This window comes from Photinus pyralis, unplaced genomic scaffold, assembly GCF_008802855.1.
Source record: "Photinus pyralis isolate 1611_PpyrPB1 unplaced genomic scaffold, Ppyr1.3 Ppyr1.4_LG2, whole genome shotgun sequence".
Taxonomy (NCBI): Eukaryota; Metazoa; Arthropoda; class Insecta; order Coleoptera; family Lampyridae; genus Photinus; species Photinus pyralis.
The window spans coordinates 45,733,554-45,746,804 of record NW_022170403.1 but is presented as its reverse complement, the minus strand read 5'-3'; positions in this window follow the sequence as shown (position 1 = coordinate 45,746,804).

Sequence of the window (13,251 nt, the reverse complement as noted above, 5' to 3'; positions counted from 1 at the left end):
ACATTTATAATACTCAAATAGTAAAATTTCAATACCCTCCCAATTGCTAATAGTTAATAAGGAATTACCGTATGTACGTATGCTAAGTATTGATTTATAATACGTATTCACTCATTTTCCACAATTGTCTGCTAAGCTTCACTTATGAATTTCCTCAGTGCACATACGTCACATAAGTAGCGGTAATTATGGGTATTCACATTCATAAGAAGGTTACATTTGCGTGTAATCTTAATTTCAGTTTACACTCAATCGCTAATTAATCTCCAATTAGTAAATAGCGGAATCCGTCATGTATCACACAGAAATGTAATACGTACGTAATTAAAGTTATGATTGCATTTCTACATACCAATTTCTACCAACGTAGCTTCCTACTCGATAAATTTTGATGTTAATTTGAAAACCCAATTATATATACGCCCAATCTGTGGATGCTCCATTTTTTTGTTAAAAAACTGACTCGGTAAAATAAAAGAAACGTGGCGATTATTTGAAAAAGATAATTAAAGGAATTGAAATGGGATCGACTCGAAATAACAGATAAAAAGAATGTCAAAATTGTTACGAGTTAATTTGCACCAAGTTTCAGACGAAGAAGGTAATTAAGAAACTTGAAAAGGCAAGCTTGCGTTGGAAATGGAGATTATTTTTATTTAATTTAGGGAAAAAGTTTCGCCGTGTTGCTACTACAGTGTAGAAGCGATAACAAAGCTGCTCTTACTTTACAGAGTGTTATTTGCGAATTAACTAAAACGAATATCTGCTTTTGGTGTGGTCATCCAGTCATGAATGGCGAATTTTTGTGTTTATTCTGTTGAAGTTGTCCTTTGGATAATGCTCGAGACATCGGTCAATCCTATGTACAGATTCGCCGTCTTAAAGAAAGTTACGTTTTGAGCTTCGGCGATGATTCTGGCACACCGGTATCGTAAACAAAAGCTGTAATTAATTCGGCGTTTGCAACCGTTCCCACCAAGATATTTCAATTATCTTTTTTTGCGTCCGAAACTTTTTGTCATTTAGAAGATGAAGGCAAATTAATATTTTAGAACTTCAGTTCCGGTAAGGAATTATTAGATGATTTTGGTGATCAATATATATGAAAACAAGCTTAAAACCAGTCGGGGCCGTGCAGTTTAAGCATTTATCAGTTTCATATCGCCGACCCCGCCGGATGAACCCAACATTCCAAATAACAATGCGGGTCAATTGGATTACCGAATTTTGGAATTTCATCTCACCCATTGATATGAGTATAATATCAGTAGCTATTTAAATGAGATGCAGTAAACCGTACCCGATTACGTCGCGAGGGGTAACAAACAAGGTGCTCTTAATTAAATTTAATCTTAAGCCCACGTAATGATTTTTAGGACGTCTGCAGGCCGCGCGACGTGTTATTTCTTGATTCCGTTTCGTAACCGTTCCCAAACTTTGTCCTGGGGAAAGCGCGCATCCCTTGGTGGCGCTCGAGTCTGTACCATTCCGTCAACATCCGTTTGAGTTGGAATTGATTTTTACTCGATTTAATCGTGAATGTATAGTTTCTTTATACTTCATTAAATTTAATTTAACTAACTACTAACTTGTAGAGCACACAAAGTGGCAATGAGTGAGTGTTCTTTTATTTTTTGTATCTGTTCAGAAAAAAATAAACTCGGCAAATTTCGGGGAGTGAAAAGGGATGGAGAGTGGTATTTTGCAAATTGTGGCAAAACTATTAATTTTAGGGGAAAATGTTCGAAATAAGAGTAGCAGGGAATAAGAAAATTAGCAAAAAAGAAGATATTTTTTTACCCGTAAACTTGAGCCATTTCCCAAATATGCACGATTTTCAAAAAATAACACAGGGGGTTTTCATCGCACAGAGCAGCGCGGCGAAAAAAATTGTTGTAAAAGACTATGCTTTTAATATTCCAAAATAAAAATATTATTCCTATAGAAAAATTTCGAAAAAATCGCCAAAAACAAAGAAAAACAGTTTTCCGATGTATCTACAATTCTACACGATTTCTGACATGATAAATTTTTATTATACCTGAATCACAATTTCCGTTTTGAACAATCAAATGCGAAATCGGGCCTTTAAGAGGGCTGACCTAAAAATCTTCGTAGGTCACCCTTTGTAAACGCAAAAGATTTCTTTGGCTTGTAATATTCTTTGTTTGAATGTATGCTGCCAAATCGATTCAATTTTTTTAGTCGCAGCATATTTAAACATTTGAATGAATGCACCAAAGGATAAAACATTTGAAATTTCCTTCATATATGTCATCATGAACGATGCTTAAGATTTTGTTTGAAAGATTCTTCATATTCTTTATAATAGGATTTACTGGATTTGAATTTAGCAGGTATCAACGATTTTTCTGCTTCTGCAACAAGCGACTAAATGGACGGGGTATTATGTTTTTCAAACAAAGTGATTTTATTTCCAAAAACGGTGTTTTTAACCCAAAATTACATTTTCAATACGATTTACGTCTGAGAGAAGAAACTGTCGGACTAAGTTTGTGTGTTCTGCGCTTCACCAGGTGTTCGTGGTGTCAGTTTTAGTTTAATTTCTGTTCTGTGTGTGCGAACCCCTTTCGGATATTCTGTCTTGAGGAAGAAAACTGTAAGTAATTTTAAGTTTAGCTGGTAGTTTATTATGTAATGGTTGTTTTTTATTTGAGTATCTCGTGTCATTGTAAAATAAAAAGTATCTGTGTATTTTAACGCAAGTTGTGTTCGGACTCATTAATAACGACCAAATATGTTTGATGTTCAAATCACGATTAATTTTATTGAATTCATGCCCAAAGTTCATTTTTAGTCAAAAAGTCCGTTTGGAATATGAGGATTTTGAGCTTTCCCACTGTCGTATGGGAGTTAAAAATGTAATTGAGGTCAGAATTGAATCATTCTTCTGTACCGGCCGGTGGGGATCTGTACCGGGAACAAATTAAAATTGACGAGCTAGTTAGGTTTGTAGTGTTTTGTGCTTGGTCCTTTTTGGCCTGGGATCAATGCACACAGTAAAATAATATGGAAAAGCTGTTTCCTTAGTTTTTGCTGATTTTCTCGAAATTTTGCTATCGGAATGATATTTTCAATTTTTGATTATCAAAATATAAGTCCTTACAAAAATGTTGCTTCCTCGCGCAGATCTGTAAGATGAAACAAAAAATTGATTTTTCATTCCCCTGTTTCTTTCGAAAAACGTGAATATCTCGCAAACAGCTCAACTTGATGGGCCCATAAAATTTCTCGTTTGTCATAAAAAAAACTATGTTTCCTCAAATTTCAGGCCTCTACGACTCTTTTTGAAAACATAAAAATAGAAAATGAAAAAAAAAACAGTATTTTTGGTTCTCCTCGAAAAATTTGAGATTATATAAAAAACAAAAGCTGTTCATTTTTATATTCCATACAACTTTTACTTCCAAGGGCTTTAAGGGCCGATTCTACAATGTAGGTAAATACCGAGAATAAGCTATACCTAGAATAAATGTCGACGGTTGCGTTGGTTACACTTGTGTCAACCACTGAGATACATGCTATGGCAGCTATTCCAAGGATATCTTATTCTGCGTAACAGTGTTATTGTAAAACCGGCCATTAATTATATTTATTCCTCATTTCGAATCATTTCACCGGGTTTGGCGGAAACTAATGTACATGTTTAAATAAGTTATTTGAGGTACCTACATTAACGGGTTGAACGGTTGAATGATCGAAAAGTCCCAATATTTATAACGATCGATGACACTTCGACTGTGTATATAAAACGTTATAATTTTGTGAAAGTAAGGGATTTGGTGGAGTCGCGTGGCAATGGCGCATATCCCCCAAGATGAGTTAATAAATGTTGCTACCGTCTCCCGACGGTACAGTAATAATCGTAAATAAACATGAATTGTGTAATTGCCTGCACCTACAAATCCATAACTTCACAAACACCGCCATGCATAATTGTAACAATGGATTCAAAGGTCTTTACTTTCAACTAAAATAATTCGTCAAGTTTCAAAGCAGTATAACAGACATTATACGTCTCATACATTTAATTAGATCAAATCATTAAACTTTCCCAAATGCGAAACGGAATTGGTTCCCATAATTCGCCACGAACCGACTACTTTACGACCGTGGAAAATTTGTCAAACCAAACAGGGTTAGTTTAAAGACGCCCTTAATTGTTGTACAACTAATTAAACAACTTTTTTATACCAAATATAATCCAAAGACGATTTGTAGCGGCACGCCCTTAGTGTTACCTAATCGAGACAGTATCAAGGTGCGTTAACGAGTTACGGTGTTACCGCGGGCGCGGCTTCAAGCGCGGCACAGCAACCACGTCGCAAAGGGTCGCAAGGTCACGCGAGCTTATATTCGTCCTCGTAATCAATTACTTCCACCGACTACCCTTGTCTCATCCTGTTTAATGTTCCGGATATAAAATACTTATTCGGAAAATGAGGATTTAGTTTGAATAAGTTTCTGGGAGGCAAGACGGCACAGTAACTGATTGCGTTTGCGATTTTTGGGAATGGTCGGTAAATACTTACTTCCGACGCTGTTCGATAACTAATTTTATGGGAGAAAGATCAATCTTAATGTACGTGAATGCTTAAATTTTTTTGCATCGTTGCGGTTGTTATGGCTTCTGTTGAACATTAATTAAAATTATAGAAAAGTTATTTCAATTAGTAGATGTGGACTTTTGAACTTTTAAAGGGTTGCAGTGATTCCAACCCGTTCTCATATAACAAGAACTATTAAGGGCGGTATATTTTAATTTTAATTGCGAAGGGACTTCCGCTGTGCAAGCACACTAGCTGATGCTACTTGCACTTTCTATAGGGCTCGACAAAGGCAATTATTTATTAGCTTGCAATGTTTCCACATGTCTTTTCCGATAGCGGTATACGATCCACGATTCACTCAGAAGAAGCGCTACCAATGAAGGTTTCTGTTTCTCCAAATTTTAATATTTTGAGTGCTAATTTGGTAGTACCGTGGTCCGTGTTTAAATTAAAAGCAGCTCCAAATGGTTTCAATGAGGCAGGTCCGAACTGTCCGAAGGTGCCCTATTTGTCTATCCAAATGTGCCTTAATGACCATCTACTGTAACGAAGTTACTTATTTTCCGCCTTGAAGTTTCATAGCCGAAGTTATGACCACACCGTATGTTTGTGGAGTCGATCAGCTTTACTGAACACCTGGTATCTAGATTCTAGACGCGTTTAACGTTTGGCACTACGTTAACAAGAAATCGTAGTTCCTGAATTTACTTATTTGCTCTAGGAGACGAGGAGTAAGCTCTGTGTGATTTCATTTTGCTTAATTGTTTGTCTTACCGCCCATAACTCAAGTTTTGTGTGCATTTATTCGTTTTGCAACCGTTCCTGTTGTTTTTACAGCCGCCAAAAGCTCTCTTACCGGTAGAAGAGAGATGATCGTATTAACTTTAGGTCCGTTAATTACCGATTAATTGCTTTTAATTTTCTAATGGTATACGAAAATCCAGGATTTGAATTAGCACGGTCTTGCAGTTTAAGGAAAACATCAACGTGATAACAGATGGCACTGATTGGCATTCCAAGGAACACAAAGGCACTGCTGGACTACCGAATTCGCAGATTTGATTAAGAATATTTGTATAAGTATAATTAACTGTAATTGTTTGAACAACTACCGATTAAGTCGAGATTACATCCGTTAGGTGCGCTCTTATAAACTTGAAGTTTGACACCGTTCCCATATTTTTTCAATGTCGGGAAAATGCGTAATTAATTAAAAGCAGTTGTAATGAATTTAAACGTATCGAAGGTTTAAGCGAACGAGATGGTCATGGTATTCCAGTTTGTCCTTACTCCAAATAGACGTTTAGATAAATAGTGATTAACCGAAACGTAAAATATTTTGCCTTCAGCATCTTTTTTTCTTTTTTCAATTTTATTTTGTATTCAGACCATTTAATTTTGTTTTGGATTAAGTTTACCGCACGTAACTATAACTTTTTCTTTTTCTTGCACAGTAACTTCTACTATTCCGTTTAATTGCAAGGTAAGAATCGAGGTAAGAGTGTTCTGTTACTTTCTGTTTCACTAATTATAGGCGGGGATATTGATTGCGCCGAGACGCCGACCGCTGCTGCCGCCGACCTCGACCTGACGCGAGGCCCTTCGCTTGGTGGCACTCGAAACCGTCCGATCGTCCGCCATTTATTCGTATTATTCCGCTAATATTTACCAAATTTTAAAAGTCACCGATTGTGCGCCAACTACTCCAAGTTCGTCGCACTGTTTTTGCATTACAATACATTGTACTTTGAGGTGATCACGTTCAATGTTTAATTAAGAAACTCAGGGGATTTTATTACGTTTTTAGAGAACTTCGAGACATACTGCCTCTGCATACCTCAAAACAAATTTACTTTGTGCTAATAGAGTCTCATATTGTCTACGGTATAATAGCGTGGGGTGGCGCACCAAAAATGCAATTGAACCGCTGGAAATTGAACAGAGGCTGTTAAAAATTATTTATAAACAAAATTCTAGATACAACTCTGACGAATTATACAGAAACCTGGAGATCTTTGTTATTCGTCAACTTTACACCAAAATTGCATTGAAAAAAACCTTTGCGTTTAATGCAGCAATTACGCATAATGCAAGAATATGCTTACAGGTCATCAGTTTTACAGAAACAAATCGGTTAAATAAAAAGAGGTCTGTTTCTGATGAATTTACCTGTTTCTGATAACCTGTTTCTGATGAACAGACCTGTATTTTTAACAGACTTATAGTTTAGACAACAACCACGATGGCCTTCAGTGAGTTTAGATCACGCTTGAACCTCACGTCTGACGCATCAGGCGACTGTTTCACATAGGTAGCCCCCTATAACGTGAGGTTAGTTCGGCGCTGTAAAACTCAAACCCCGCCGCATAAACGGCCAGCTAGCTCAGATTCTTAATTAAAAGAAGGGCTCGAGATGAGAATCTTCCACAGCGGTTTGTTCGTTCGGGCATATAACATAAGTTTTTGATCTTTGGTAGTCACTAGAAATGATTAGTTGAGCGCCACCCAATTTTGCACAAATTCTGACCTCTCCTGTATAGAAATTGGGAAAACACAAGAGAGCCAAATAATAAATTCACTATGAGCAATTCTGATTTATTAATCCTGGCAAAACGGTGCAGGATCGGCAAATAAAATGTATCTTCAATACGACAATAACAAATACTTTAAATGACAAAAATAATCCCCAAATAAATTCATGAACACTTCCCTAATAATTACGTTACCAGACCCCTACAACAATGATCGAGCAAAAATGTAACTAAGATTTCAATGGATTCAAAGATTGAATTAAGTTAACCCGAATAACAACTCATATAGGCAACACTGGGTACAAGTAAATTAAAAATCTTACCTTGAATAACACATACGCTGTCTTCTCCGAAAAAGAGCTCTCCTTCGAAGTTCCAGTTCTGTAACACAAAAACAAACCCCAAGCTACAACGCTCGGAACGATTATATGAGCCGGAAGGGCCAAAAAAAATAGCTTACTCGTAGCCGGCTCGTTTACCCATACGTTAAATACAGGTGCGTTGCTCTTGAAGAGAGTCACGACCTCAAACACTTGATACTCAAACACAAAATACAAAGCTCCAATCATAAATCGTCGGAAGGTTACACTAGATTAACGGTATTGAAGCAAATAAAAAAAAGGTTGTGTAAAAGATCGTATCTTCCGAAAATTCCACCATCAGCTGGTCGCTCCCGGTATCGTTTAGGTGTTAGCGCTTATCTACTCGGTGGTACGCCGGATAGCTGCCGGCAATCAACAGGTGTTCGTACTCCGGAATATTCGCAAGATGCAAATTCATTTACTATCCCAAAATTATGCCAGGTCAATGTCCTCCGCACACAAGAATGTGCAAGGATATACTATAAACTATACCATACAAGGATTCGTCTGTACATGGATTGACCGGTACAAGAATTCATCTACTACATGGACCCCCTAAAAGTAATGAAGATGTAACACTCCCTTAACGAGATTTTTAATAACATACCTGAAATCGTCAGGAGGGTAATGAAAAATACTTAAAATCAATGAAATATGGAAATTATCCAACCTCAAATTGTGAATCTGAAAGAATTTTAGATAACATAACGTAAAAGAAAGCCAACGCCATTTCACTTACATGTAGGTAGGGCGATGAACTTCAACCAGATATAGCCTCGCAATGGAGAAAACGGCTTCTGAGTTACACTACTCGACAACGCCAACGAAAAGGTAAAATTGCCAGAGATTTCACGTGAATGATGGCAAATATTACCCACTGGTTTAAGAAGAATTCACAATGCCACGCTCTACAACAAGTACAACCTCGTTGGCTTAAAACGGAAATGAAAAATAATAACGCGATTCTGCGCGAGGAAAGAAACACGCGTACAAGTGACGCCATCTCACCTATATCCTACCTAACCTAGCAAGCGGTAATTTTGAAATTTGAATATGAATAAACTAAACTGTTACACCCCATCTACTGAAAAGGTCACTGGCCGCCGAATTAGGGCACAAAATGTTATACTACCACCACTTTTATACTAATGAGTAATTACCCACACGTACAATTCAGCTCCAGAAATTAAAAAAGTGAGGAAAGCCGGTCTTCGAACCTGAGCAAAGCGCGTGCGCATGTCATGATCACATGCAAAATTATCAGTTGACCGAAATTGCCGGCGTACCATGTATGTACGTACTTTGTATGTTATAGAGTTATAGATTGTGATTGTACACAACTGTACGTACATGAGACGTACATATTTGTCCCATGCACGTACGTACGTAAAATAGAAAAAAAATGTACGTACAGCGAATTACTTGTGGTTACAGTTAATTTAGGTAGTATTGAGTAAAGTTATGGTTTAATTTTAAATTTAAGTGTTTGGAATCGTTTTTGAAATTTTGTCACATGTTTACGACCCTAGTAAATTTATAATCTTTAAAAATGGACTGATGAATGCATGCAAATTTTATTTGTAAATCTAGTTTTTGTGGCCTTTTGAAGTCATTTTCAGTTAGGAATAATGCGAGGTGACAATTTCATTTATATTTTTAAGTGAACCTAAAGTGACATTCCAGTACAGAACAAACGTTAAAAAATATCGAATTGGCAATAATACTTGCCATTAGACATTCGGCTAAACCTATTAGCACCAAGAAAATTTCTCTTTCTGTGGGTACCCGAAATGTTCAGAATTTCTCTACAGACATAAAACATGATGCTACTGTTAATCACAACGGTAAGTGCTATGATTACTACTCGTACTTTAATAAACCTGTTTATTAAGTAAATTTAAGTCCATTGACCATTATGTCCATTTGTTGAACTGTTAAAGAAAAACGGATTTATAATAACAACTTAAGGAATTTGGGAAATACAAATGAAATTGCTAGATATGTGCAGAGGATATGATGCATTATAATAGGCGAAGTTGTTTAAATGATTTCCCAGTAAAATTCTCATTGTGTGACTCTTATTGGCTCTAAGGTACAGAACTGAATTTATAGTTGTGTATGGGAGACTGAGAGAGTAATTATGCGAGTTTGAGTTCCCTTGGATTTTCACACGGAATCATAAAATCTACGTAATTTAGGTAGATGACAACAGACACAGAAATATTGCCGGGTCAAATTAGAATAGAATATTAATGCTTAGTTTATTCCGATCATTAACAAAATTGAACCACGAAAGGCAATGAAAGAGTAGTTTTACGAAAAGGAAATTCTACACAACGTTGTTCCGTCTTGCTTTGTTGATTGACAAAAGTACTATGAGAAAAGACAGCAAAATCTGTAATAAACTTTTATTGCGGCGTAGAGGAAAGCAAACACAGAATAAAAACCCTGCAAAATTAGATGAGCGTCGATACGGGCTTCAATCTCGCTTCAAATAAATTAAATCTATTTGCTTTTTATACTTGATCCGCTTTTATTAAAAAGGTTCCAGATTGGTATCGTCCTCTAAGCTTAGCTAGATTGAGTTTTGTGATTTATTCGAATCGGGCAAGGCAGGTAAAGCGTGAAATTATTTGCGCACATTATTGAACTAATTGATATATGGGTAGGTGGCACCTTTAGCACCGTCAATTGCAACTATAATTGGCAAACACGGGAATTATGTTTCCGGTGTGCTTCGTCCGGCTGATATGTGCAGAAACTTTAATAAAGTTGGATTTCGAAGCTGAAATTAAATATAGCTTTGGGGCGACGTTTGTTTTTGAGAGAGGGAAATTTTGAATTCTACTAACAAATATTGATAATGGGTTTATTAATCAGCACTTTCGCAGCTTTTTTTCTAAATATAGTTGGCATTGATTTTCCTATACCGCATTTTTATATATTTTTTAAGTTTCAAGTATTCCCCTGGAATATTGTGCTTTAGTCCAGTAAAACTATAATGAAATACCTTACGATTGTCAAAATCTATTGCAACCCAAGGGCGACAGAGACGCATTAAGGTGGAGACGAAATAATTTTAGATAACTCTTTACAGGAGTGAGGCAAGAATCAAAATGTATTTTTGCACGATTTTCCCATGTAAAAAGTCATGTTCCATTCCATTAATACAACGAGCCAAGCTGTTAATTTGTAATCGATGCGCACATCGAATATATTAGGTACATAAACATCAGGATAATTTAAATTTTGTAATACTACTTGTGTATTCCCGATTTGTAATTTTGTACTAATACCCTTGCTAATAGATGCCTGTAAACGCCAATTGTAATCATGCACAGTCACTGAACAGATGCCAAACAAGGAATATTAAATTTGACTGTAACGTTGATTAGCCCAATTGGGAATTTGTGTACTCCCAGCGGAATGATGTACCTACCTATAGTAATGCTTTCATTTCTATGTACACAACTTCTACTAGTTTACACAGCATTGATTCGCGAGAACTTGAAGTATGACCCATTTCTAAAAAGTATACACAGCACGTTTAAGCCATTAAACTGCCTATTGCCTGGGGTTTCAGAATCGTGATGAAGAGCGGTAACAAGGAGTAGCGATTATTAGCACTGAAGTACCTAAGGAAATGTGGAAGTAGGTTAACAACAAATTTCTTACACGCGCCGCTGCCTTCTTTAATTAAAAAACAATATTTATTCATAGAAAAGCAAATGAGGGTGAATTTTCTGCGCAAAGGTACAAAACCGTAAATAATTGAGTTCAATTTTAGTTTTAGGAAACTAAATTACAAAAGGTGGTAACGTGGTAACTCAAGCGGGATGTGAAAAGTTGAACGAGTAATTAATGAATTTAATTTAGAAATCCAATTAACAGGCCATTTGTTTTTGTAAGTTACTTTGTGATTTATCGGGTTCATTCTTTGCGTTTCCTTAGCGATTCCGATGCACTTATAGGCAACTGAACATAATTAAGTTCAACCATTTTTAACTTTATCTGAATAGGAAAGTTCGTGCTCTCAGACATAGCGTATATTTCAGACATGTCCTTAAAGTTTAAGTAAAGTCTCTAAAAACCAACAATTAACTACATTTCTCTTGTTGCCGCCCCTATAAACAGCAATTAAAATCTCGCAAGTTTCCTGCTATTTAATTAAGGGATACGAGACGAGTTTAAATATTGACAACCTTTTTACACCACTATTTACTTTGTAGCGAGTAAAACAAGTTGCGTTTAATAACGTTGTTTTTCAGTCAGATTTGTAAATGTACAAGTCGGAATCTTGTTTTGCAACTGTAACGGCATAGTTACAAGGATTGAAAATCCATTTGCATAAAATAAAATTTAACCTCTACGGCACTGATTGACATCCCAATATAACAATTAATTTACCCACGACTATCTCAGTAACAAAATGTTTTTTTATACGTCTTACCGTGCGGAAGTTTGGCCTCCCTCTTCGAAATTCAAAGTCTAATGTTCTGCGCATACATTAGTTGATTGAATATATTAATACACATAAGGCGATCAAGTTCCGTTTTCCTTTACACGTTCCTGTATACCAAATATTGGTTGAGTTCGTTAAAAAAAATGGAATATGTATTTCGTTACCACGTCTCCCTGCTAAATTCTTCTCTAGATATTTTACCTTTACCACATAACAAATTAGTGTTACATTCTCTTGTGGTAATACACATCTCCTTCTCAATGCTAAACAAAATCTCAATCCAACCAAAGGAATGGTAATACTGAAATTAAATGCAAATAAAATTTCCCATTACTGATACAAAATAACCGAAATCCTTTTCTTGGATCTGATTCTTATCAATGAATGAAATACAATACAGAGTTCTAATAGGTTGATTTCTTCAGGAATATCCTCGGGAATATCAAAGTTAGTTTCAGCAAAATCAATATGAAACTTCTTAAAAATAGCCGACCACTTATTTACACAATGCAAAAAATTCAAAAACAACTTACGTGAACGAGATTCCGTTCAGGATACAATTTATTCTCCATTCCTCTCGAAAAATGCCAGTTTCTTTAAAAATCTAGAAATAGACCGCTGCAGTGGTACAATTACCTTTTTGTGCCATCCTGGTAACCTTAATTCGTGTTGAATGACAACCAAAAATGTCCATATTATTGGAAATTCCAACAAACCGGCTCCAATTTCGCGAAAATAATACTTGATATTGTTATTACGCACTGGGATAAAACTTTGATAAACTGCTTTCAACTGACCGAAATTTTTACTTATCACGCGTTTTTTAAATTCAGTACATTGTAAGTAATCCCATTATGAGTTTTTTATAATCATTTTAGGTACTAATGTTGAAAACTTTCGTTAGCTCCCGTGAGATGCCGCCACCTCCCTTTCCGATTATCGCAAATACCACCCGTTAGTCTTTTCCCGATTACCATTTCCACATATTCCCCCAAACGTAACCAGCCGTTGGATATCAAACGAGTATCCAGCTCGTGAGATGGAATTGAGCTCACCCTCCAGATCTCCTGCTCTTCCAGAAGCTTAGACCGGTGCTTTGCACTCTAGGTCTAAATGTCGCCAACCTTTTATACATCACCTTTTCCAGAAGCTTAAGCCGGTGCTTTGTACCTGTGGTCTGTTTTCCACTCCTGTAAAGTTCAGTATAACCAATAACTAACCTCAAGAAGGTAACGGCTGGTACTGCGTACCTGGTCAAGTTCCGGACCTCCTGTTGTTCTCACCATTGTCAAAAGCTTGATATCTTAATTAGGGCGGTACTTTAT